The sequence below is a fragment of the Chiloscyllium plagiosum genome, unplaced genomic scaffold (assembly GCF_037043375.1).
Source record: "Chiloscyllium plagiosum isolate Xiang-an unplaced genomic scaffold, Cpla_swu_hap1 HiC_scaffold_9, whole genome shotgun sequence".
Lineage (NCBI taxonomy): Eukaryota > Metazoa > Chordata > Chondrichthyes > Orectolobiformes > Hemiscylliidae > Chiloscyllium > Chiloscyllium plagiosum.
In genome coordinates this window covers 89,935,797-89,963,193 of record NW_028270147.1, presented here as the reverse complement: position 1 = coordinate 89,963,193, position 27,397 = coordinate 89,935,797, and the positions used below count along the sequence as shown (strand labels likewise).

The 27,397-nt window shown below is 42.9% G+C and overlaps 1 protein-coding gene across 2 annotated transcripts in view; it reads right to left on the bottom strand.

The window, feature by feature from the left end:
• Positions 1-26,351, bottom strand: part of LOC122554650 (protein FAM163A) — a 200,340-nt gene extending 173,989 nt beyond the window's left edge. For both annotated transcript variants that reach the window (XM_087990898.1, XM_087990899.1), the window contains exon 1: positions 25,453-26,351. The gene's annotated coding sequence lies outside the window, so the exon portion shown is untranslated. The remainder of the gene's footprint in view (positions 1-25,452) is intronic.
• Between the last annotated feature and the right edge of the window lie 1,046 nt (positions 26,352-27,397).

The following is a 27,397-nucleotide window of genomic DNA, read 5'->3' as shown; positions in this document are numbered from 1 at the left end:
TTAATCTGGACAAGTGTGAGCTGATGCACTTTGGGGGCAAATGCAAGTGGAAAACATACAGTAAATGACCAGACTCTTAGGAGCATTGTTATGCAGAGGATTCTTGGGTTGAATTTCACTACTCCCTGAAAGTGGCAACACAATTGGATAAGGTGGTAAAGAAAGCATACAGTATGCTTTCCTTCATCATTGCATTGAGTATAAAAGTTGGCAAGTCAAGTTGCAACTGTGTAAGACATTGGCCAGGCCACATTTGGAATACTGTACACAGTCCTGGTCACTGCACTGCATTAAGGACATGGAGGCTTTAGAGAGGGTGCGAAATAGGTTTATCCAAGATGGCACCTGCATTGAGGTGTATTAACTGTGAGGAAAGGTTCGACAAACTTGAATTGTTTCAGAGGCTGAGGGGCAATCTGATAGAAGTATATAAAATTATCAGGGGCATGGAGAGGGTGATAATGAGAGGCATCCTTCCAAGGGTCTCAATGTGAATTATTCGGGGGCATAGATTTTATGTGAAGCATGGGAGGGAGAAGGTGCAGTTTAAAGTAGATGTGTAAGGAAAGTTTTATGACAGAGGGCGATTGGTGCCTGGAATCAGGGGAGATGGTTGAAGATACAATCACAAAGTTTAGGAGGCATTTAGTCAAATACATGAGCAGGCAGGGAGTAGAAGAATATGAACCATGCGCAGGCAGATGGGATTAGTCCAGAAGAACATTCATGGGGGGCATAGAAATAGTGGTCTGAAAGACTTGTTCCAATGCTGTATTGTTCTATGTTTTATCGATGCTTCCTCTGTAAATACTATACCATGGTAAGCACTGGAAAGGTACAATTTCATTCAGAAGCTTGTAAGAAGCCCTGGAGCAAGCCAAGAAAAGAGAGAAAATCCAGACAGACTGAGAAAATACAGAAAAATTAGCCAAGGAAGCTCTCCAAGAAGCAACTGGATGCTCAGGAGGTAAAGTTATAGATTCCTAAGGCAAAAGGGAATAACTTTATGGAAAACGGTGCAAGGACCAGAAAGGTAAGGCAAGGGAGTAAAAAAGAGGCATCTTAACTCTTACAATGACCATTGTCACCATTGACATTATTCTCCATAAAGCACAGTGAAAGGGCCAGAAAACAGACCAGGCTTACAGAATCGGGGGGGGGGGGGCTTACAATTTACTTAAGCTGAAAATGAACAAATTCAAAGAAATCTTTTGGAAGAGTTGAACAGAAGGAGAAAATCTGAGAAAGATTAAAGAGTTAAAAAGGCCAGAACACTAATTAATCCACAATCTTTTTAAAAGCTGCATCTTTTAACTTTAGTTTAAAATTTGTACAGAACAAAGTGCTTGTTTTTTTTTTAAGACTGTGAAAGATGGGAAAATGTCCATTTTGACCAGTAAGAATGGAAAAATTCATCTAGAATGCAGAAGTCAAGAAAACCTGAGAGAGAATAGGTAGCAGCCATTTTGAACATTCAAATTGGGAAATCCTGAAAAAGGTAGGAACACCAAGTGAGCAGGAAAAGAAAGAATATTACAAATGAAGCTTGAAAGCAGTAGGTCACTACAGAACAGCCAGTAATGTGGTTTCAAACTTTATTGAAAAATGTAATATAGTCTTATGGTTAAAAAATGGCAAATACAGGGAATGCTACACAACATCTAGCAAGCTCTACAGTAATTGAATCCCAACAATGTGGAAACAGGTCATTCAGCCCATCAAGTCTACACCAACTATTAGAGCATCCCACCCAGCCCCTTACCCTATCCTGCATTTCCCATGGCTAGTCCATCTAGCCTGCAAACTAAGGGCAATTTAGCATGGCTGATCCACCTAACCTGCACATCTTTGGACTGTAGGAGGATTCTTGCATAGACATGGGGGAGAATGTGCAAACTCCATGCCAGTTGCCCAAGGGTGGAACTGAACCTAGGTCTCTGGTGCTGTGAGGCAGCAGTGTTAACCACTGAGCCACTATACTGTAATAGGACTTCAAATCATCTTCACCAATGCAAGAATACAAGCTTCAGGAGCAGCAAGTTATAATCAATATTGTGATGATTCAAATTTAAAATTCCTTTCCAATAATAAGCTCAATATGTTGAGAAGAAATGGGAAAAGGTATAATACTACCCAACATATTCAAAGTCAGAGAAGAATCAAACACAACACAAGATTAGATTCATGGAGGTGCCAATGTTTAAGTTACAGAATTGTCTCAAAATCAGATAGCAAGTGCAGAAATAGGACACTTGTAGAGCTGCGGAAAAGGAGAAGGTTACACACTCAAAGAGCTCAATATGGTAGAAGGCTGTCCATTAGAAAAAAAAATCTCAAGGCATCCAGAAGGGAAAGTTATGATTCCAACAATCCAGATTTGACAGAACCGGTGTATGTCAATGGACATCCTGCTAAGGAGAAAGTGAGGTCTGCAGGTGCTGGAGATCAGAGCTGAAAATGTGTTGCTGGAAAAGCGCAGCAGGTCAGGCAGCATCCAGGGAACAGGAGAATCGACGTTTCGGGCATAAGCCCTTCTTCAGGATCAGGCTTAATGCAAGTGCCGAGGTCACAATCCTACCAGAGCAGTCACCATGGCTGAGGAAGCAGAAACATCACCTAGAGAGATGAAACAACTTGGTGTAGGTGGAATAACTATCAAAAGCAAAAAGGTGTTGCAGTTTACATTGTGTCACAGGGAATGGAGGATAGTTGAAAATGTTTACATTGTTCGCAATCAGCAATCTTCAATTTGGAGCTCCTGACATGCTCATGACAACTCTTAGGAATGTAGAAGGAGTTTGACTACTTCCAAGTGGATACTGGTCTGAAACAGACACTTATCAAACCATTCATTCACAAAGCAAACAGGTATCGAACAACACTGGTCTGGAAACACCCACTTGTCAAACCATGCGTTCAGAAGGGAGCAGTTATTGAAATACTAATCAAGAAACAAACTGTTGTTGGCCAATCAGTCCAAGCAGCAACCACTAGAAGATTTCTTTGAGCTTGCTAGACTCATGACAGAACACAAAATGAAGGAAGAACCTGGCAAAAATACCTATGATTGCCATAGAAAAAAAAACATTTTATATGGCCAAGAATAATGTGGCCAGCAAGCCAGTAGAGACTCAAACAAATTTGACAATAATCAAAATTTAACCAATACTGTGCTACCATTCATCAGTAATGTGTAAGGACAACCAAACCAAAACTCCAGGGAGTTGGCCAACAGCACATATTTGGAGCACCAAAAACATTTCAAAATCTCAGATGATTTGCGAACACAACAAAGGATTAGTACTCACTGTTGGGAAGACATGTTGAAAAGAATACATTAGGGAGACATAGACACTGGAGCTCAGTCAGTGTTGTGGCACCCAGAGATCTCCAAACAGATTAAAGATCTCATAACTCATCTTGCAGAGAAGGATGTCTGGTAAGGAAAATCGTGCTTCCATCTTGAAACTCAGCAGAACCTGTGAGAAGCAGTGAACACTGAGAACAAGAATGAGCAGTGTGATTCACTTGAACCTATTGTGGAATCTTCAGCTGATCATCTTCAGACAATACAACAGTCAATGCCAGTGACAGAGTTAGTGCTGGATCAGTAGCAAACTTTCAGTAACATGAGAGATTGTCAAAAAAAAAAAATCTGCCTCACTGGTTAAACAATCACACTTGATAAATTAGGATGTTCAGCCTGATGGACATCTCAAGGGTGATGGATTGTAACAGACTTCATGAGACACAGTCCAACATCCACAGATCCTGGACATGCTCAAGAAGAAGAAATGCCTGGAGGATGCTGCAAGTAAGACATCACTTTTCTAATTAGAAAATGATTGCCTGATCCAGAAATTCTACAAGAGAGAAATATTTGTTTCACATAGCAGCTGTCTTCCGGGATGGACATTCATAAGGTTAATGGTTCTCCAGATGATGCTATGGGGCAACCACCTGATCTAGCAGGGAAGAGCTCCTCTATGAGAGAAGAATGAGGAGATTAATGGTCCTCCAGATAATGCAATGGACTAACTACAAGGGCTATAGGGAATGATAGCTTGCATGAAGGCTAACTGAGCGATAGACAAATACAGTAACCAGTACCTTAAACACTAACCGAGAGAAAGAGAGAGAGAGAGGAGGAACTTGAGCTTCTGAAATGGTGTGAGAGAGGTGCAGCAACTTCATAAAGAACATGTGAGAGAGTGGGTCAGTGACATCTTATACAGCTTGAGAGAGCATGGAGACAGAAGCAAACTACCTCAATCAACACTTACCTGGTACCACCTACGGGTCAAGGTGATAAATGCAACAAGATATAGTCAGGGGAATAGACATTGTTCTCTGTGGCCAGAATCAAAATTCCTGAAGGCTGTTTGGCCTGCGTGTTGCCTGGGTTCAGGATATCTCATGTGGGCTGTGGAGGAATTTGGAATGGGAGGGGAAAGATCCAGTTGTTGTGGTCCATGTAAGTACCAACAGTAAGGAAGAGGAATGAGGTTCTGCTGAAGGAATATGAGCAGTTAAGAGCTAAATTGAAAAGCAGAACTAAAAAGGTATTGATCTCAGACTACTACCTGAGCCACAAGCCAATTGGGTGAGCAAGCTTAAACAGGTAAACATATGGCTGAAAAATAGGTGTGGAATTAACAGATTCGAATTCACGCGCATTGGGATCAGAACTGAGGAAAAAGGGAGCTGTACTGCTGCGACAGACTCTATGTGAATCATGCTGGGACCTGAGTGCTGGTAAATCAAATAACTAGGGCTGTAGATAAGTCTTTAAACTAAATGAGGATGGGTGGATTCAGTTGCACATAAAATTGGAAAATCAAAGGTAGAGGAGAAGTAGGATCATAGGTGAGTGATGGGATTGATTGTTACCTGAAAATAAAAGGAATGGACAGATGTGTGATTGTTATATATTGTATCAAGGTGCCATAAAAGTGTGGGGAAATTTGAAAATAGAATAAACTTTAAAGGCTTTGTAACTTACTAATGAAGCATTTGGAATAAAGTAGATGAATTGATGGCACAAATCAAGTTAAATGGATATGATCTCATAGCCATTATAGAAACATGGTTACAAGGAGATCAAAATGGTGAACTTAGCATTCAGGGATGCTTGACCTTTCAGAAAGAGAGGAGAGATATAAAAGGTGAGATGAAATGAGAACAGTTATGAGAAATGATCGAAGCTCAGGTGATTTTGAGTCCATTTGGAGGGAGACAAAAAAAACCAAGCAAAGGAAAGGTAGGAGTAGTAAACAGACCTCCAAAAAGTTGTCACCCTGTAGGCTGTACTTCAACAAATAATAGGAGCAAGTAAAAAGAGTAGAGCAATAATTATGGGTGATTTCAATCTTCATGTAGATTGGGCAAATCAAGTTGGAAAAGGCAACTACGACAGCAAATTCATAGAGTGCATTAGGGATAATTTCCTAGAGCAATGTGTCATGGAGGCAAAGTGAGGACTGCTGATGCTGGAGATTAGAGTCGAGAGCGTGGTGCTGGAAAAGCACAGCAGGTGAGGCAGCATCTGAGGAGCAGGAAAATCGATATTCGACATCAGCCTGACCTGCTGTACTTTTCCAGCACCACACACTTGACAATGTGTTGTTGAGCCAACCAGGGAGCAGGCTGTATTGGATCTGGTAGTAGATAATGAGACAAGTTTAATAAATGACCTCAGAGTAAGTTAATCCCCTAGAAAGTAGTGATCATAACATGATAGAATTTAATATTCATTTTGAGTGTGAAAAACTTGGTTTACAAACAATTGTGTTTAACTGAAATAAAGGGGGTTGCAATTAAATGCCGATCACGTTATCTAAAGTGAACAGGGAAGATAGATTAGCAGGAATGTAAGAAAGCAGTGGATGGTCATTTAAGGAGGTTATTCTCAGCAAAAATACATCTCAGTACGGAGGAAAGATTCTAAGGGAGGAACAAACCAACCAGGGCTAACCGAAGGAAGCTAAAGAAAGTATTAAAGAAAAAAACATAAGGAGGCAAAATTCAGTGAAGACTGAAGGTTGGGATAGATTCAGAATCCAAAAAAAGAGGATTAAAAATATAATAACGACAGAGAAACTAAACTACATGGATGGACTAGTGAGAAATATAGAAAAACTGACCATAAGACCTTATTTAAATGTTTAAAAATGGAGAGAGAGAGATAAAAATGAACACAGGCCCCTTAAAAAGTAAGTCTGGGAGACGGTTTTGGGAGACAAGGAAAAAGCAGGGGAATTAAACAGATTTGCATTAATCTTTACAGTGGAAGATACTTTGAACATTCCATTAATACTAAAGAATTCAAGGGAAAAATCAAGTATCATCACAATCACTAGAGACATAGCATTAGAAAAGTTAATGGGCTGAAGACAGATAAGTCCCCTGGCCGTGATGGATTGTATCCTAAGATCCTATAAAGAGGTAGCTATAGAGAGAATGAAAACATTTGTTGTAATTTTCCAAATATCCTTAGATTCTGGGGATTTGCCAGAGGATTGGAAAACTACTAATGTGGCACACTAATTCAAAATGGGAGGGAGGCAAAGAGTAGGTTACTAGAGGCCAATTAGCCGAATATATATTTTAGAGAAAGTATTGGAATCAATTATTAAGAAAAAAATAGCAAATCATTTGGAAAATCATAATCTAATCATACAGAGCCAGCACAGCTTCTTGAAAGGGAGATGGTGTCTGATTAAATAACTAGAACTTTTTTAAGAAGTCTCAACCAGAGTTGATAGATGGGTGGGTAACCAGTAGGCACATTGCATGTGGACTTCCAGAAGGCATTTGACAAGGTACCTCATAAAAGGTAAGTCATTAGATAACAGCCAAGGTGTTGGAGGTAGCTTATTGGTAATAGATAGAGAATTGGATTATGGGCAGGAAATGGTGATAATAGGTTCCTTATCGGGCTGGTGACCTGTGAATAGTGGGATCAGTGCTGGGACTGCAACTATTTACAATATGCTGGATATTGATGACTTGGAGGAAGAAAATGAATGCTTTGTAGCCAAATTTGCAGACAACACAAAAATAGGTAGAAAGGCAGTTGAAAGTTTGAAAGTTTCCAGAGAGATATTGATAAGTTTAATAAGACTTGACATGTGGTATCGTAGAAGCCTTACAGTGCAGAATGAGACCATTTGGCCAATCAAATCTGGTCTCCAAAGAGCATTTCACTCAGACCCAACTTCTCACCCATAACACTGCCTGGAGTTTTTAACCTACTTATCCTGCAAATCATTTGGCAACTTTTTTTTTAAAAAAGCATAGCCAATTTGCCTAACTTTGGATTGTGGGAAGAAACACACATAGACAAGGGGCAAATGTGCAAACTCCACACAGTCAGTCAAGGCTGGAATTGATCCCAGGTCTCCGAGATTGTGAGGCAGCAGTACAAACCACTATGCTGCCCCTAACTATTGTACCACTGTAGCACTCAGGAGTATGGAATACAATATTGGAAAATGTGAAATTCTTCATTTTGGAGGAGAGCAAAAAAAAAATACTATTTAAATGGAGAAGAACTGCAGAAAGCTGCAACACAAAGGGACTTAGTGGGACTTCTGCATGAAACACAGAAAGCTAGCACACAGGAGCAGCAGCTCATCAGGAAGGGGAAGGAATGTTGGCCTTTAATTCAAAGGGATTGAAGTATAAGAGCAGGGAAATCTTCCTGCAACATACAAGGTACTGGTGAGACCATATACAAAGTACTGTGAACAGTTTTGGTCCCCTTATTTAAGGACAGATATAATTTCATTGGAGTCAAGATTAGAGTGGTGCTGGAAAAGCGCAGCAGGTCAGGGCGCATCCGAGGACAGGAAAATCAATGTTTTGGGCAAGGGCCTTTCATCAGGAATGAAGCTGGGAGCCTCGGGGGTGGAGAGATAAATGGGGGGTGGGGTTGGGGTGGTGGTGGGACTGGGGAGAGGGTAGCTGAGAGTGCGATAGGTGGATGGAGGTGGGGGTGAAGGTGATAGGTCGGAAGGGAGGGTGGAGCAGATAGGTGGGAAGGAAGATGGACAGATGGGACAGATCATGAGGATGGTGCTGAGCTGGATGTTTGGAACTGAGGTAAGGTGGGCGGAGGAGAAATGAGGAAACTGGTGAAGTCCACATTAATGCCCTGGTGTTGAAGGGTCCCAAAGCAGATGATGAGCCATTCTTCCTCCAGGTATCGGGTGGTGAGGGAGTGGCGGTGAAGGAGGCAGTTCGCTGGGATGATCCCTGGTCTGGAAGGATTGTCTCTTGAGCAAACGCTAAACAGGCTGGGACTCTATTCACTGGAGTTTAGAAAAAAGAGAGGAGATTTCATTGAAACATACACAATTCTCAATGGGCTTGACAGGTAAATGCTGAGATTCTAGATTAGAGTGGTGCTGGAAAAGCACAGCAGCTCAGGCAGCATCCGAGGAGCAATGCTGAGCAATGTTCCCCTTCGTGGAAGAGTCTAGGACCAGAGAGCATAGTCTCAGAATTAAGGAGTGCCGATTTAAGAATGAAATAAGGAGGAATTTCTTCTCTCAGAAGGTTGTGATATTTGGAACTCTTTGTGACAGAGAGCTGAGGGAGCCAAGTCCTTCTGTCTATTTTAATGCTGAGATAGATTCTTGAACTGTAGGGGAATCAAGGGCTATAGGGAAGGGGCAGGAGAGTGGATGTGAGGCATGTTGGATCTGCCATGAGGAGAAAGTGAGGTCTGCAGATGCTGGAGATCAAAGTTGAAACTTTATTGCTGGAACAGCACAGCAGGTCAGGCAGCATCCAGGGAACAGGAGATTCGACGTTTCGGGCACAGGCCCTTCTTCAGGAATGAGCAGAGAGTGTTCAGCAGGAGAAGATAAAAGGTAGGGAGGAGGGACTTGGAGGAGGGGCGTTGGAAATGTGATAGGTGGAAAGAGGTCAAGGTGAGGGTGATAGGTCGGAGTAGGATGGAGGCGGAGAGGTCAAGAAGAAGACTGCAGGTCAGGAAGGCGGTGCCGGGCTGGAGGGATTCGGCTGAGACAAGGTGGGGGGAGGGGGGATGAAGAAACTGGTGAAGTCCAAGTTCATCCCCTGTGGTTGGAGGGTTCCCAGTCGGAAGATAAGACGCTCCTCCTCCGACCGTCGCGTTGTTGTGGTTTGGCGGTGGATGAGTCCAATGACCTGCATATCCTCGGTGGAGTGGGAGGGGGAGTTGAAATGCTGTGCTACAGGGTGGTTGGGTTGGTTCGTCCGGGTGGCCCAGAGGTGCTCTCTGAATCGCTCCGCAAGTAGGCGGCCTGTCTCCCCAATATAGAGGAGGCCACACCGGCTGCAGCGGATGCAGTAGATGATGTGGGTGGAGGTGCAGGTGAATCTGTGGCGGATATGGAAGTTTCCTTTGGGGCCTTGGAGAGAAGTGAGGGGAGAGGTGTGGGCGCAAGTGTTGCACCTCCTGCGGTTGCAAGGGAAGGTGCCGGGAGTGGAGGTTGGGTCGGTGGGGGGTGTGGATCTGACAAGGGAGTGGCGGAGGGAGTGGTCTCTACGGAAAGCTGATAGGGGAGGGGAGGGAAATATATCCTTGGTGCTGGGGTCTGTTTGGAGGTGGCGGAAGTGACGGCGGATGATGCGCTGTACATGGAGATTGGTGGGGTGGTAGGTGAGGACTAGTGGGGTTCTGTCCTGGTGGCGGTTGGAGGGGCGGGGCTCAAGGGCGGAGGAGCGGGAAGTGGAGGAGATGCGGTGGAGGGCACCGTCGACCACATCGGGGGGGAAAATTGCGGTCCTTGAAGAAGGAGGCCATCTGTGTTGTACGTATTTTGAACTGGTCCTCCTGGGAGCAGATGCGGCAGAGACAAAGGAATTGGGAGAATGGGATGGCGTTTTTACAGGGGGCAGGATGGGAGGAGGTGTAGTCCAGGTAGCTGTGGGAGTCGGTTGGTTTGTAGTAGATGTCCGTGTTGATTCGGTCGCCTGAGATAGAAACAGAAAGGTCTAGGAAGGGGAGGGAGGAGTCCGAGACTGTCCAGGTGAATTTGAGGTCGGGGTGGAAGGTGTTAGTGTAGTGGATGAACTGTTCAACCTCCTCGTGGGAGCACGAGGTAGCGCCGATACAGTCATCAATGTAGCGAAGGAAAAGATGGGGGGTGGGGCCAGTGTAGTTGCGGAAGATGGATTGTTCCACATACCCTACGAAGAGGCAGGCATAGCTGGGGCCCATGCGGGTGCCCATGGCTACTCCTTTTGTTTGGAGAAAGTGGGAGGATTGGAAAGAAAAGTTGTTCAGGGTGAGGACCAGTTCGGTCAGTCGAAGGAGGGTGTCGGTGGAAGGGATCTGCCATGATCCTACTGAATGGTGAAGCAGACTTGAGGGGCTGAACAGCCTATCCTGTTCCTTTTTCTGATGATCTTATGGTGTCAAGGCTCAGTTAGCTGAATGGCTGGTTTGTGATGTGAATAGTGTGGGTTCAATTCTTGCACTGACTAAGGTTACCATGAAGACTGTCTTTCTCAACGTCTCCACTTGCCTGAGGCACGGTGACTCTCAGCTTAAACCAGGTCTGTGTCTCTCTCTAAGGGAGCAGTGCTATGGTCTTGGATGGGTGTAGTAACTTTACTGTTGAATTGAACCTGATGTCTTGCAAGAGAATGTCAAGTCAATGAGAAGTAATATAACTGAGTAATAAGTAATATGCAATCATACTATACATACTGAGCCTATCTTCTACTGAAGACTGTGGGCATCTCTCCCCACATGATATCAGTAACTTAGCCTGATGCCAAGATGAAGTATTGATGATGGTGAATCAACCAAAGGCATCCCATAATGTTCAACTAGTCATGATTCGAACATCATTTGAGTTACCAAGGTTTAGCAGTAGTCCCATTGTGCCATGTTATATATAAATGACTTGAATATAGCATAAAATTTCAAAGTTTGCAAATGATACCATAATTTCTATAGTCACGGATGTGGACACCAGTGGCTGGAACAGTATTTATTGCCAGCTGCTAGTTGCCCTTGTGAAGACGGTGCTTTCTTGAGCTGCTGCAGTCCATGTGCTGGAGGTTGACCCACAATGGTGTGAGGGAGGGAATTCCAGGATTTTGTCTAAAGGACAGTGAAATCCAAGTTAAGATGGTGAGTTGTTTGGAGGGGAACTTGCATTCGGTGGTGTTCCTATATGTCTGCTGTCCTTCTGAATGGAAGTGGTCATGGGTTTGGAAAATACAGTCTAGGGAGGCTTGGCAAATTTCAGCAGTACATCCTGTAGATGGTACATACTGCTACTACTGAGTGTCGGTGAAGGAGAGTAGACTTTTGTCAATACGATGTCAATCAACCGAGTCTCTGCTTCCTGAATGGTGCTAAGCTTTTGAGTGTTGTTGCAGCTGTATTCATCCAGGCAAGTGAGGAGTAATCCGTCACATTCCTGACTTCATTGAGTAGTGAACAATCAAAATTTACTTACTCAACTGCAAGTGAACATCAACTGCAATAATGGGACAAGTGGCTAATGAACTTGAATAGGGAGAAGTGCGAAATTACTAAAGAGAATTGTGAAGTGATACATTTAATAGAAGGGAAGGGGGAGAGGCAATATACATTTAACAGTACAATTCTAAAGATTGTGCAGGGACTGGGGAACTTGGAGGTCCATGTGCATAGATCTTGAAAGGTGACAGGACATATGTTGCATTGTTAACGAAGCACATGGATACCTGGATTTCATAACTCACACAAATGGGTACAAAGGCAGCAACATTCTGTCAAATTTTTAGAAAGTTCTGGTTAAGCCACATCTGGAGTATTGTGTCCAGTTTCACTCACCACCATTTCAGAAGAGTGTGAGGGTTCTTGAGAGGGTCGAGACAAGTTTGACCAGAATGATTCCAGGGCTAAGGAAGTTTAGTTATAAAGTGTGCTTTGTGAAGCTAGGGTTGTTCTCCTTGGAGAAAAGCACTTTGAGGGCAGTATTAATTGAGGATCACGAGAGAATCATAGATTAATTAGGTGAACAAAGAAAAACTGTGCCCATTAGCTGTCTAACAAGGATATGAGGAAGTAAATTTAAGGTATTGGGCAAGAGATGTGAGTGGGGGGTGAGAATAAACTCAGTCTGTAGTAATGATCTCGAACCCACTGTCTCCGAGGACAGTGAAGTGGAGAAACCAACAATTTTGAGAGGAATTGGAAAATCATGTTATGAACGGTGAATAGATTACTCTGCATGGAGCCAGTGTGCACTTGGTAGATTGAATGACCTCCTTCTGTGACATTATGACTTTATGACAATCCCATTGACTGTGATTTAACTCTCTCTCTCTCTCCCATGATATAGTTATTGATTTCATTCAGTTTTTGCTTCTTATGAAACAGTGACAGTGATGTGACACTGAGTCTCTAAGTGGATCATTACAACTTGCTTTAGTTGCCAAAGTTGCTGTGTATAAAATCAAAAAACAGCCCAGTGAAATGTTATGCTGTTATGATTTATTTCTGCATTTACTTAACGAATGCTAAAGTTCACGAGCTATGTCTCACTCCCCCCAGGGACAAGAAAATGTTGTGTAGTTGTGTATGTGGAACTTAAATCTCTAATATTCACTCCCCTCAGTGAAAAACAACCGAGAAGAATGCATGCTTATAACCAGCCTTTAAGAACGACCTGTGTGAGATTTCCTTTGGAATTCAAAGCAGATGTTTGTTGTCCTATATTAGCTGCCAACAAGGCAGCAGGAGAAAATACATGCTGGCAAGTATAGAGAGATAATTGGAGATAGACAGATGGATAGGCACACTGACATATTTGAATGAGGCTGGACAGGAAAGAACGATTAAGATGCTCCTAGTTAAATAGTATCATAGAAGCACAAGCAGATAAACTATTCTCAGGCAGGCACCCAGTGACTTGGGACAATACAGAATGATCTAGCTCATTATCTCTTTAATGTTTAATTGAATCTTCCTTAACAGTTTAAGATGTCTGTTCGTCTCACTGGCTAATTGGTTTAGAGATTAGACCGTGATGTTTCTGTGAATTTAAATGTAAGAAGCACCTTTGTACTGACCCAGAATGACTGAAGGTAAATGCATAAATGATTCCAATATTTAAAGGATAATGAATGGTAGAGAGGAGCAGCCAGGAGTTCGGGTCGAGGCTGTGATTATCCCGTCCTCATTACATCCATCACTTATTCTCTGGTTTCTGACTCTTCTACTAATATAACAGGCCTCGAGCTCTCTTATGTAAGGCCACAACATCCCTCTGTGCCTCTCTTGGTACTCTCTGGAAGGCCATTGTGCCTCTTTACAAACAGAAACCCTAACAATGCAGTTCATCTTGCTGATCTTCCTGACCAACACACGCATTGGCCACTGAGCCTGTCACATTCCATTTCATCCTGCTTCCTCTCTCCGTTTCTGTCAAACAGTCAATTAACATTAGTTCCCACTCCCCACAGCTCACTTCCGTATCGACAAGCTCAGCACCAGCACAGTTGTAGACGTTTGAACACATTACAGCTTTGATTGGAACTTAGCTCAACGGTGGTAACATTTTGCCTCCAACCAAACCAGACAGAGATGAGGAGAAACTTCTTCACCCAGAGAGTGGTGGTTGTGTGGAATGCTCTGCCCCTGAGGGCAGTGGAGGCCCAGTCTCTGGATTCATTTAAGAAAGAGTTGGATAGAGCTCTCAAGGATAGTGGAATCAAGGGTTATGGAGATAAGGCAGGAACAGGATACTGATTAAGGATGATCAGCCATGATCATATTGAATGGTGGTGCAGGCTTGAAGGGCAGAATGGCCTACTCCTGCACCTATTGTCTATTGTCAGACACTCTCATCTCCTATTCCTCCATAACTCTCATTCTCTATAATCCTCATCATTCCTCCCTCAGTGACCTTCAACCTTTATCCCTCTCTGACACTCACCCTACAACCCTTAGTGACCCTCCCTCTCCAACCCTCAGTAATCCTTCCTCTCCAACCCCCAGTGGCTGTCACTCTGTATTTGTCTATGTTCCTCTCCCTCCATCCCCTACTCACTCTCATCTTCCATTCAGTTGTGACTATTCCTCCTTCACTCTTTATCTTTCAGCGACTGTTCTTGCACAATCTGTAAGAATATCAGTACGTTCAAATCTTGCAGCTTCTCCTTTCTTATTGGGTTGGAAAAGTACTGCTGCACATGCTCTTGAAATCCTTTCCCATCTCTGCTCTTCACATTGTCTTTATTCAGAAAAATAAAGTTCCCTATATCATTGCCAGCACCTGCACAATGTTGGCAATGCAACAAGGAACTTTGCAAGAGAATTAGGGGAATGAATTTATGGCTCCGACACTGGTATGTGAGAAGTAGGTTCTTATCTATAGGGCCACAGCATCAGTACAGGGGAAAGTGGGATTCATTCTGTTAGGATGATCTATGCCATTCTGTGCTGGGACCAGTGCTCTAGCCCACTGTGAATCTAGGGAAATAAAGAGGATTTTAAACCAAATAGTTGGGTCAAGAAAACAAATTTGGGAAGATGGTAAATCAAAGGGTAGAGACAATGTGATTGAGAAACATGTTAACATGGGAAATGGTAACCAGACCATGACAAGAAGGGAGAGAGATCACAAACCTAAGAGTATGTCAACAGACAAGGCTAGAGTCTGCAAAAAGGACAAAGTAGAGGCTCCATTTCTGAATGCATGTAGCCCTTGAAACAAAACAGATTAACTGAGAGCACACATATAAATAAAACATGTATAATCTGATAGTTATTATAGAAATATAGGTACAGGGTGACATAGATTGGGAACATGACAATTGAATGAAACAGGAAGCACAGGAGTGAAGAAAAGTGAAGAGGTGGCTTTGTTAGCTAATCATTGTATTTGTACAATAGAGACAGATGATCTAACTTCAGGAAAATAGGAAGCGGAAATAGTTTGGGTCAGGATGCGAAATGATAAAAGCAAGAAGGAAGTGGTGTACAGGCCCCCCCCCAACAGTGACCACATGGTGGGGGTGGGGGGGGGGGGAGCGGTGCGAGGGTGGTACATAAATGGAGAAATAATGGGAGCTTATCAGAAAGGCAGAATGATCATCATAGGAGATTTTAATTTGCTTACAGACTGAAAAACTCAGATGGGAAAAGATAGCCTACTTTCATAAAATGTTTCAGTATAGTTTCGTACAATATATTCAGAATTATAGAATCCCTCCAAAGAGCATCCCAGCTCCCTGCACCCAGTAACTCTGCATACCCTATGGCTAATCCACCTAACGTCACATCTCTGGATTGTGAGAGGAAACCAGAGCACCTAGAGGAAATTCACACAGACACAGGGAGAATGTGTAAACTCTACCCAGCCAGTCACTCGAGGGTGGAATCAAATACCGATCCATAGCACTGTGAGGCAGCAGTGCTAGCCACTAACATATCATGCCATCCAGAGCTAACTAGTGAAATGCCTACATTAGACTTGGTATTGTGCATAGATAGAATTAAACACAGGTTACTGGTTGGAAGATTAGGCGGAATATTAAAAAAAATGACCAAATAAGGAAGGAAAAATTGGAGTCCGAGAGAAAGCTAGATAGAAAGATAAAAACAGACAGTAAGCGTTTCTGCAGATATTTTAAAAAATTACCAAAGTGAGTCTGGAGAATTGATAATGGGAAATAAAGAAATTACATATTAATAGCATGGGTATTTTCCATCAGACTTCACTGTGGAGAATAAAGCAACACTCCAGAAATAGCTCTAAATCAGAGAAGGAGGGAGGAACTTGAGAAAATTACAATCACCAGGGAAGTTTGTTGAGAAAATTGTTGGAGCTGTAAGTTGACAAATCCTCTAATGGACTTCATCCTAGGGTCTTCAAAGAAGTGGCTAGTAAGATATTTAATGCATGGGCGTCAGTTTTGAAAATTCTTGGGTTAAGTTCCATTGGTTAAGGAAATAGCGTATGTTCTTCAAAAAGGGAGACAATAAACTGGAACCTACAGGCCAGTTAGATTCATATCTATCATTTGAAAAATGTTAATAGTTATTAATGAGGACATTATAGCAGAGAACCGAGAAATAAATCAAGGCAATCATACAGAGCCAACATATTTTTGTGAAAGGGAAAGGGAAATCATGTTTCACCAGTTTATTGCAGTTCTTTGAGAAAGCAACACGTGCAGTGGATAAAGGGGAACAGGATTATGTGTTGTACTTATATTTCCAGAAGGCATTTGATGAGATGCAGCACTAAATGTCATTGTGGAAAACCAATGCCATTGTGTAGTGGGTTAAGTATTGGCACAGTTAGAGGATTGGCTGGGTTAACAGTGAATAGAAAGTAGGCTTAAGTGGGTCATCATCTAGTTGGCAGGATGAAACATCTTCATCACAGGGATCAATGCTGAGGCCTCAACATTTTAAAATGTACATGAATAATTTAATTGAAGGGATCAAAGTTATTTAACAAAGGGATCAATGATATTAAATTTGCTGGTGATACAAAGTTTGTTCGTAAGGTAAGCTGTGAAGATGGCAACACAGGGCAATGGAGTATATTGTGGGAAAATGTGAAATTGTCCATTTTGGCAAGAACATTAAAGAAAGGATGGTGAGAGATACAGAGGTCTAAGGTGCAGAGTGATCTGAGTGTCCTCTTGCATGAATTGTAAAAGGTTGGTATATGGGTACAGCAAATAATTAGGAAAATTAATAGAATGTTTATAATTTATTGTGAGGGAATTGAATACAAAGGCTGGGAGAATATGCTTCTTGTATGGCATTGGTGAGACCGCATCTGCAGTATTGTGTACAATAATTGGTCACCTTGTTTAAGAAGGATGGAAATGTGTTGTAAGCAGGTTGGAGAAGATTTAATGGGCTAATATCAACCATGGGAAGATTGTTTTATTCGGAAAGGTTGGAAAGATTATGTTCATATCCAGGGCAAAAGTGAGGACTTCAGATGCTGGAGATTAGAGTCGAGATTAGAGAAGATTTCTGATGAAGGGCTTTTGCCCGAAATGTCAATTTTCCTGCTCCTCGGATGATGCCTGACCTGCTGTGCTTTTCCAGCACCACACTCTTGACTAGGTCCATATCCACTCGAATTTAGATGCAGAGGTGTCATATAGTCATAGGGTCATCCAGCACAGCAACAGACCCTTCAGTGCAACTAATCCACGCTGAGCATAATCCCAAACCAAACTGGTCCCACTGCTTGCACTTGGCCCATATCCTTTCAAAATTTTCCTAATCATGTATTTATCCTAATGTCTTTTAAACGTTGTCACTGTACCAGCATTCACCATTTGCTTTGGAAGTTCTTTCTACACATGAACCACTCTCTGTGTAAAGAAATTGCTCCTTGTGTCTTTTTAAAATCCTTCTCCTCTCACTTTAAACAACTGCCCCCAGTCTTGAAATCCCCCAATCCAGGGGAAAGACACCTGCCCATGCACCTTACCAATGCCCCTCATGATTTTATAAACTTCTGTAAGGTCACCTCTCAACCTCCTTCCCTCCAGTGAAAGAGGTCCTAGCCTATCCATAGCTCAAACCCTCTGTGCCTGGCAACATCCTGGTAAACCTGTTCTGAACCCTCTCCAGCTTAATAATATCCTTCCCGCTTCAGTGCGACCAGAACTGCAACCAGTACTCCAGAGGAGGTTTCACCAACATCTTATACAACCTCAACATAATATCCCAACTCCTATACTCAAAAGGTCTGAGCTCGATTGAAGCATATAAAGTCTTGAAGGGCCTTGACAGTGTGATTGTGGACAGGATGCTCCCATTTGTAAGAGAATGTAGAACTTTGTGTAACTGTTTAAAAATACAGGTTTGTCTGTTTGAGACAAGAATGAGGAGAAGGTCATGAGGCTTTCGGATCATCTTCCTCAGAAGGCAGTGGGTAAAAGGTCTTTGAATATTTTGAAGGCAGATGTAAATAGATTCTTGGGGACAGGGATTAAAGGTTGTCGGGGTAGGCAGGGATGTAACTTGAGTTTACAATTAGGTGAGCCATGATCTTATTGAATGCTGGTCCAGGCTTGAAGGCTGAATGGCCTACTCCTGCTTTTGACTCATATGGTTAGATATTTGTATATAATGCACTATGTGCATATTGCATTGTCAACAAATGTGTTCCATTAACTGCTCACTTCTACTTGCCACATTGAAATGCTGAATACATAGATGTGTTAATTTGTTTAAGTGTCAGTGTGAAGCAACAGAAGACTGACTTCTATGAAGGCTGTTGTGGAGGCAATTCTTTCGAAGTGGAGAGATCAAGAATAATGATTTTGATCATGAACTGTTTTTACATAAACTCCACTCGCTGGCTCTAAAATTAATGGAAAGAGCAAACAGAATGATTTGGAAACAATCAATCAGTGAGAGCGACATCTTAAAGTATCCAGTTGTTGTTGGCTTTTCAGCTTTTGAATGATGGGAAATCAATGAAAGGCTATCTCCATAACATCCCTGTGCTACACTGATGATAGACATGCCAAAGAAGGTCCATTGAACCCTTTCCAGGGCACAGAATAGATTGTTTCTCTTAGAGGTCTAATTTGTGCAGAGTTATCTCTGTTTAAATTCCTTTCTGTGGATGTGGCTGCAGCATTGGTGGTCTGGTGATTTTAATGAAAGACTGTTCTTGGTTGATACTGGAAATAGAACGTAGAACATTACAACGCAGTACAGGCCCTTCAGCTCTCGATGTTGCGCCGACCTGTGAAAATAATCTGATGCCCATCTAACCTACACCATTCCATTATTATCCATATGTATGTCCAATGCCCATTTAAATGCCCTTAATGTTAGCGAGGCTACTACTGTTGCAGGCAGGCCATTCTACGCCCCTCCTACTCTCTGAGTGAAGAAACTATCCCTAATATCTGTCCTAAATCCATCACAAATTAAATGAAATGAAATAACTGTTTGACAATAAAGGAACATTGAAGCTTCTGTGATTTGACCTAATTCTACAGTTGTAGCCAATCAGGCAGGAAGTACGAGAGGATAGGAACGGTTACTGCTGACAATTGGCTGTGAAAGGAAGACCAATATTTATCTGGGACCATGCTGTGCCCAAAACATTAACTTTTTCATATTCTGGTGACAACATTAAGAATCATTATCATTTGTCAATTGTGGTAATTGTTTGAACTGTAGGCTCAGTTTAAAAGGGAAAGAAACGGACAAGGTTCCACGGGGAACAAAACAAAATTCGACAAGAATAAATCAATAAAATGCTCACGACAAGGAAAAGAAGCAACAGAAAGACTTGGCTGTAATCAGAAATTTGCTACTCTGCTTTGCTTTCTTATCTCTGTAAGTGGATGATTGTAAAATTTAATCATGAGACGCTAAGGGAAATAGTATTTGCATATACTGAAAGCAATTTGGGCTGCCCATCAGGTGAATTGATATAATGAGAATGTGGAAACCCGATAAAAGCAGAGCGCAGGCAATGAAAAGAGTGGTTTAGAGGAATAAACAAGTTGATTTTATAGACTGTGAAGAGCTATTCCCAAAGCGATTACAGGAGGAGGCTTTTCACCAAACCAGATTCAAAAAAGGGTTAAATTATACATTAAATAACCGAATGTTACAATCTACATCAGCTAAACACAAAACAAAATCTGGAAATCAGATGGTGAAATGTTTTGGTGAAGGATGCAAAGATATGGATTGCTGGATCGTACCAGAAAGACTGCAAGCAGGCTAATTTTATTTTGGACTGATGCCTGTGATAATGAGAATGCCATTGTAATTTGTCACTGTTGGCGTGATGGAAGCATTGAAAGTGATCTTGATGGATTTAATGGAAAATTATTTGAGAATTGCAATGAAAGGAAATGGGAGAATCTGGAATCAACGCAGATACCTATGGCTGATCTGGATAAAAACAGGGGTGCCTGGCTATACAGCTGTAATGTGCTGTAGAGCTCATTATTAGTGTCTTCACCCTGGGGAAAGGAATTTTTTGACTACACTACACAGGATGATTGATGGAACATGAGGTATCTTGTATTGGGAGAAAGGAATGCATTGAACTATACATCATATGCTTAATTTGGTGAACAATCTATTTTACACCAACCAAATTAAAACATTTGGGAATAGAATATATAACATATAAGAAATGGGATCCATTACATTAAGGAAATTCAAACAATAATTTATGATTGGATGAAGCATGCTGGAGGTCATGGAGCTGACAAAACATACACGTGTGAGGCAATAGAAAGCAGATTTTTTTTTCTAGTTCAAGGTGGGCAATGCAAGAGTATCAATATATTTGTGCTTTTATTTCCTTCCAACAGTGATAAAGATGGAATTGTTTAAAATAATATCCTGGAAGTACTTGCCTTTTCCCCTCAATGATGCCAGTATCAGAAGAGGATATTGAAATACGTATTAAAAAAATTGGAGAAATATTGAGCACAAGCAATTAAGAGGGGAACTTGCGATTTTTAAAATTAACATAGCATTTTATTCATAGTTGGTGATGTTAGAAGGCTTACTGCAATATATAAAACAATATACTGCTATGAGATCCTGCATCAAAGGTAATTTACAACACAGCTATGGCTCAGGGAAAGCAACAATTGGTGGTGTCAACATGGTGTGAAAAGGCATGGACTATCTCTAACCCCAACCCTAACTCATCTCCTTTGCCAATCAGTTCAAATGTCTTGGTGACCCTAAAATGTCAGGCAGTGCTGCACTCTGCATGAAAGAGACCATGAAGGAAGTGATTTAAAAAGAGGCAGCTTTATGATGAGAAAGAGTGGGGAGGTGCTGTCTTCAAGAGTCACAGGCATGAAGCCATCTTCATGAATTCTCATTAAAATCAATACATGAGTCAGATGTGAGCTTAATGTGCAGAAACTTTGATTGGATGCTCAGGGTGTTTAAGATGCTTTCTCAACAATGAACAAAGCAAAATGTTAGTTATGTTATTGACTATCTGTATGAATCTGTTTAAAATGTAAAGGCATGAATAATATTCTTCATCCATTTGATGACCTGACCTCACCAACTCTCCAGCCCTTCAGTAACTGGATATCCATTAACTCTGCCCAATGCCGACTGTTTGATTCTCACTTCTCATCTTTCATTAACCATGCCTCACTATCAGTTATCGCTCTTCCTGGACCCTCCAATCAATGTAGTCAATTGAAGTCTTGGGCCATTCTCCAACTCATAGTTTTTCCACTATCAGTTTGCTTCTCTGACATCCAACACTGGATGAACGGATGTCATTGTACATCTAATTAGATATTGAGAAATGTGAAGTCATTTGTCCAATTCCTTAGTGACAGACTCACTCCTCAACCACTGACTGTATCACTCTCCCCAGTGGCTGTATGAGGCTAGTTTTAACCTTGGGGTCATATTATGATGCTGAGTTGAGCTTCTGGCCACAAACCTATACGCTCAGTGAGACTGGCTACATCCACCATTGTGAGATGGTGCAACAATTCTGCCCCCCACCTCAGCTCACTCACTGCTGAAACCCTCACCTATACTTTTGCTGCGACTAATTGAACTATTAGTTTAATTAGTGTTTAAGATGTTACAGAGATAGGATAGGATAGTCAATATCAATATCAATATCATATAGATAGTCAATAACATTTAACTCTCCACAAAATAGATATTGTTCAATTTTGTATGTCCTAACTGGCACTAAGTGCCCTTGACACATCAGCCTGTGCTGACTGGTCTGCACTGGGTTATGCTTAGGTAATGAATCCAATTTAAAACACTCATCTTTTTGTAACCCTCTCTAAGATCTCACCCATCCTACACCTATCTGTGTAAGCTCCTGGCCCTGGATTCCTCCCAATCTCTGTAAACATCCCTAGCCCCTAAGCTCCTCCAGTCCCTACAACATTCCCTATCTCTGTAATCTCCTCCAGCCTCTACAACCCTCCCTTATTTTTGTAACTTGCACAAGTCTCTACAATTCTCCCCAATATCTGTAGCCTCCTTCAGCCCTGAAAACTATCCCTCCCCATCGCGACAAACTCTTCCAGACCCTCCAATTCTCATGATTTCTTAAACTTCTTCCAGATGCAATGGCTTTCCTATCTCTGTAACATCCTCCATCTCTGATGACGCTCCCGAAGTCTGTAATCTCCTCCATCTCCATCTTTATAAACCATTTCAGACTCTATAACTTCCTAAACCCCCTCCAATTTCCATGACCCTTCCTATCTCTGTAACCTTTGCCACCCTCACAACCATCCAAAGATATTTATTTCACACAAGCACTTATCTTCAGGGGAACTGTTACTTTTAGTGTACCCTTTACAGCTTTTATTTTCCCTTCGGGGATGGCTGGAAAGGTGGTGGGAGGATTCCTGAGCTAATTATCAGCCCTTTGAACCACATCATGATCACTCCTTCAGTAGTCAACAAGTCCTGGCATAGAATTTGAACCTGGATCCAATCTTCAGGAAGTCAATTGTCCCTGGTGATCTCCCTTCCAAGTGCTGACAAGAGTTAATTTATTTAGTTTCTGGTATTAAGTGAGGTTGGGGTGTTTTCACGCTCGACAGTTCTTCCATCGGTAAACTGTAAAGGAATTAAGGGTAATGCTGAGCAGGTGGGTATGTGGAGCTGAGTCCATGAAAAAATTAACCATGATCTTGTTAAATGGCAGAGTAGGCTGGAAGGTCCAGATGGCCTCCTCCTGCTACTATTTCTTATGGCCTTTTGTTCTAACGTTCATTCTTCCTTTCACTGAGAAACTCAGTTAGTGCCAAGTGCAGGCAAAGTTTCAACAATCATTGTAGTGCCAGAGGGAAGGAGAAACAAATGAAGGGACGATTCTGTGCCAACAAATTGGGCTTTAAAAGCCAAGTTTGGATTTTCCAGCTAATTCATCAACTCGCTGGCTTTGATGGATATCAAGGGAGACCTGGCATCTTGATTTGGGAACCATTTTATAATGTTACGAAGGGCTCTTTCCCCTCCAGTAACTATCCCAGGAAGCTACGACAGCAAGAAACAAACTTATTATCTTTGTTCCAAGGGCTGTCCTTGAAGGGGTCTTTTTGGTTTTTCAGGGCTCTTTTTTTTTCATTCTCACTAATACGTTAGGTGATACAAACACTTAGTAGCAGATGCATAGCTTCTGCATCTGTGTTCATATATGAAATACGAAGTAGAAGAATTCACCAATAACTTCAATAATTATCAACCATCCAGAGAACTAAAAGCTACAACACACCATGGAAACATTGCATTTTTTTCACACCACATTAGTATTTAAAATGACGCATGACAACAGGCAAAAGTTAGCAGCAAGAGAGTGTTCTTTTTCACACACAGCTCCACACACAAAAAAAGCCATTATTTCAAACACAGACTGGTGAGATCACAGCTAACACATTTTCATCATATTTGCACAAAGGAGAGTGATTCTAATCAGGAAGGTACCACCATTTTTTACTACAACCTAATTTCAACTTCAGATTTAAATGTAACAATTGATGGACCATTACAATAGCAAACACTACATTTCCTTTGTATGCAGCCTTAAACTAGAAATTCCACATGCATTTTCAAAGGATATGCAACCATAGTGATTTCAAGATTTTCTGGCTTTCGGTTAGCTGAGCATTTACTTTTGACAGGTTTTAAACTGTTCTCTCTTCTTTGCAGTCTCCTGCTCAACAAAATTCTCCTCCTGTAGCCATCTCGCAAAAATGCCACTTGAAGATGCCTTCTTCCTTCCCAAATCTTGTAGCCTTCTTCTCCCCACCTCCCAGTACACTTGCAACAGCCTTCTTCCCGCATCCCCATTGGACCCTCCTCCTCTTCTGCTGGCCAGCACTTCCCAGCCAAATCCCTCCTTGGACTTGGCCCAATAACTCACCCCATGTTCAATTTCCATCACCACTTCTAGTTGCTTCCCAACTGTTAGCCACTCCTCCAATCACAGATGACTTCCTTCCAATGTTGTCTAGTGATTGGGAGTGAGAGCATGAGAGGGCCAGCCTGTGATTGGATGTTCAGCTTGGTACTCTGATAGGTTGCCCCCCTCCCCCACACACTTCCTCTCATTGACTTTTTGTCACTTATTTTGGGGATTTCATTGCTGCCTTTCCTCCACACTTCCCGTGTATTTTGGAGGTTGTAGGAGTAGTGGCCATTCAGCCCTTTGGGCATGTTTCATCTTGGATTGGATCATTGTTGATCTGATTGTGGTCCTAACCACACTTTCCTGTCTTGCCCAAAACCATGGCCTACACCCTTTTAACTTTCTTCTTTGTCTTTCTATCTATCTATCTATCTATCTATCTATCTATCTGTCTGTCTGTCTATCTATCTATCTATCTATCTATCTATCTATCTATCTATCTGTCTGTCTGTCTGTCTGTCTGTCTGTCTGTCTGTCTGTCTATCTATCTATCTATCTATCTATCTATCTATCTATCTATCTATCTATCTGTCTGTCTGTCTGTCTGTCTGTCTGTCTATCTATCTATCTGTCTGTCTGTCTGTCTGTCTGTCTGTCTGTCTGTCTATCTATCTATATGTCTATCTATATGTCTATATGTCTATCTATATGTCTATCTATCTGTCTGTCTGTCTGTCCACAACAAGATTGAGTCTGTTATTAAGGGTATAATTCAGTGCCGGAAGTGTAGCTGACACAAACACTTCACATTAGTCTGAGTGTCTCAGGTGCTGACTCTGATCCAAAACCGGTCAGCTCTAAAAGACGTGAGCCAAGTGTACAGAGACAGACAGAATACAGAGAGGTGGACAGAGAGAGAGACAGAGAGAGAGAGATGGACATAGGGACTGACAACAGAGAGAGACATACAGACAGACATACAGAGACAGATGGACAGACAGAGACAGACATACAGAGAGACCGACAGACAGAGAGAGACAGACAGATGGACAGGCAGACAGACAGACAGAGATGGACTGAGGGACAGACAGAGAGAGAGAGAGAGATAGACAGAGAGAGACAGATGGACAGAGAGAAAGACAGACAGGTGGACAGAGAAATAGATAGATGGACGGGGAGACAGAAAGATGGACAGATGGAAAGAGGCAGATGGACAGAGAGACAGAAGGAGACAAGCAGACAGAAAGCGAGACATAGGAATAGAGAGAGAGTGTGTGTGTGAGAGAGAGAGATGGAGAGAGAGAGAGAGAAACAGGCAGCAGACAGAGGGAGAAAGACAGACAGAAAGACACAAGCGATAGTAGCAGCAGCCGTTTACAGAGGACCTGGCTCCAACCGCGAGACTGAGCCCGTGCTTTGCAGGAGAGCTCCCGGGTCCCAGCCCTGAACGACTGAGCGGGCAATTTCACCAAAGAATTCGCCCCTGTGGATCAGTCTGGGCTGCGGGAACTTGGAAACCAATAAAAGTTGACGGCACCCCTCCCCCAACCACAACCCTCACAACCCAACCATCTCTCACCTTCGTGTCTTGCCTGGAACTGGTTTTTAGTTTCCCTCCCGACAGCCGCGGGTTTTGCAGTGGTTGCAGTTCCAGCGCCGCTGGCTGGAGAGTTTAACATTAGGGTTTTCTCTAGTCCGGTCCCGGTCAGTCTTTAGCAGCAGGCTATCCCAGCATTGCCCCCCAGTCAATCTTCAACAGCCCTTCCTCGTTTGTTCTGGGATGTTTTTGTTTCGCCTTCCTCTCTCAGCCCCTGAGTCCGGAGCCGGGAGAGCCGAACTGTTCAGGTGCACCGGGACCCCATTGCGGAGCCGAAGCTGGGGCGTGCGGGCGAGAGAAACCGGGAGAATTATATCCCGCAGCGTGAGGAGGGGCGGCGCAGGGCTGAGGCAAGATCCCCCGGGGAGGGAATGGGGAGCTCGGATGGGATTTTCAAGTCTGAAACCAGACCGTCTGTCTGACCAGCCAAGTCCCTCAACAGCTAGTCATGATGATCAGATCAATGTGAAACTGACCAATGGCGAATTACCCCCGCTGAAACTGACCAGCCCCGAATTAATTCTGAAACTGACCAGCCCTGGCTTACTCCTGAAACTGACCAGCCCCGAATTAATTCTGAAACTGACCAGCTCCGAAATGCTCCTGAAACTGACCAGCCCCGACCTACTCCCGAAACTGACTAGCCCCGACTTACTCCCGAAACTGACCAGCCCTGACTTACTCCTGAAACTGACCAGCCCTGACTTACTCCTGAAACTGACCAGCCCCAAATTGCCACTGAAACTGACCAATGCTAATTAATTCTTAAACTGACCAGCCCCGAAATACTCCTGAAACTGATCAGTCCTGAATTACCACTGAAACTGACCACCCCGAATTAATTCTGAAACTGACCAGCCCTGACTTACTCCTGATACTGACCGGTCATGAATAATCTTGAAAGTGAGCGGTCCGAATTAGTCCTGATACTGACCGGTGCGAAATACTCCTGAAACTGACCAGCCCCGACTTACTCCTGATACTGACCGGTCATGAATAATCTTGAAAGTGAGCGGTCCGAATTAGTCCTGATACTGACCGGTGCGAAATACTCCTGAAACTGACCAGCCCCGACTTACTCCTGATACTGACCAGCCCCGAATTACTCCTGATACTGACCGGCCCGCTAAGACCGCTGAAACTGACCAGTCAGAATTAATCCCGAAAGTGACCAGTCTTGAAACACTGCTGGTGGTGCTTGGTGGCGAAGGATTCCTGAAAGCGACCAGCCAGTGCTGACCCGGGCCTGAAACCGAACGGTCAAACTTCAGGCGGGGTCTGTGAAGAGAGCAGACTGTCTCTGAGACTCCAGGGGTATCAGCCGGAGACCGGAGAGGAGCCTAGCTACCCTCTCTCTCTCTGTTAGCCCCTTTGTGCTCTATCCGTCTTGGAGAGGGACCTGATTAAACCAAGTCAAAGCGCCCTGCCTCTCCCTCAATCAGCGTCGCTAAAGATATATGCTGTTTTTTTATATAAGAAAAGCTCTTACACTGGAGAATTTTGACCTTGCAACGGGGAGCTGTCACAAGTCCTTGGTTCTGAAAACCAGGCGCCTTCTTGCCAGCGGTTTCTTTATCTTTGATGAATATTCGCTCCGCGCCCCCTGCTGAACGAGAGATGATTAGCCCGTCTCCCTGAGCTCATGATGGCTTTGCAAGTCCATCAACTTCCCAACTGTCTTCCAGCCCCTCCCTTCCTCTTATCTCCTTCCTATCTCACCACCTCCCCTCTCGTTTGAGAGCCTCTGGAAGTCTACCAGGACAGAGAAACAGGGCAATATACCCAACAGGACCATGGAGAAGGGGCTAACTGGACAATGCTTTCAGCTCAAATGGTCCCAGGGCTTATTATGCTTATTATGTCAGCATCCAACATCCCGTTAATATCTACAGTACCATCACCCCTGATAGTCCAGCTCTGTGTGTTC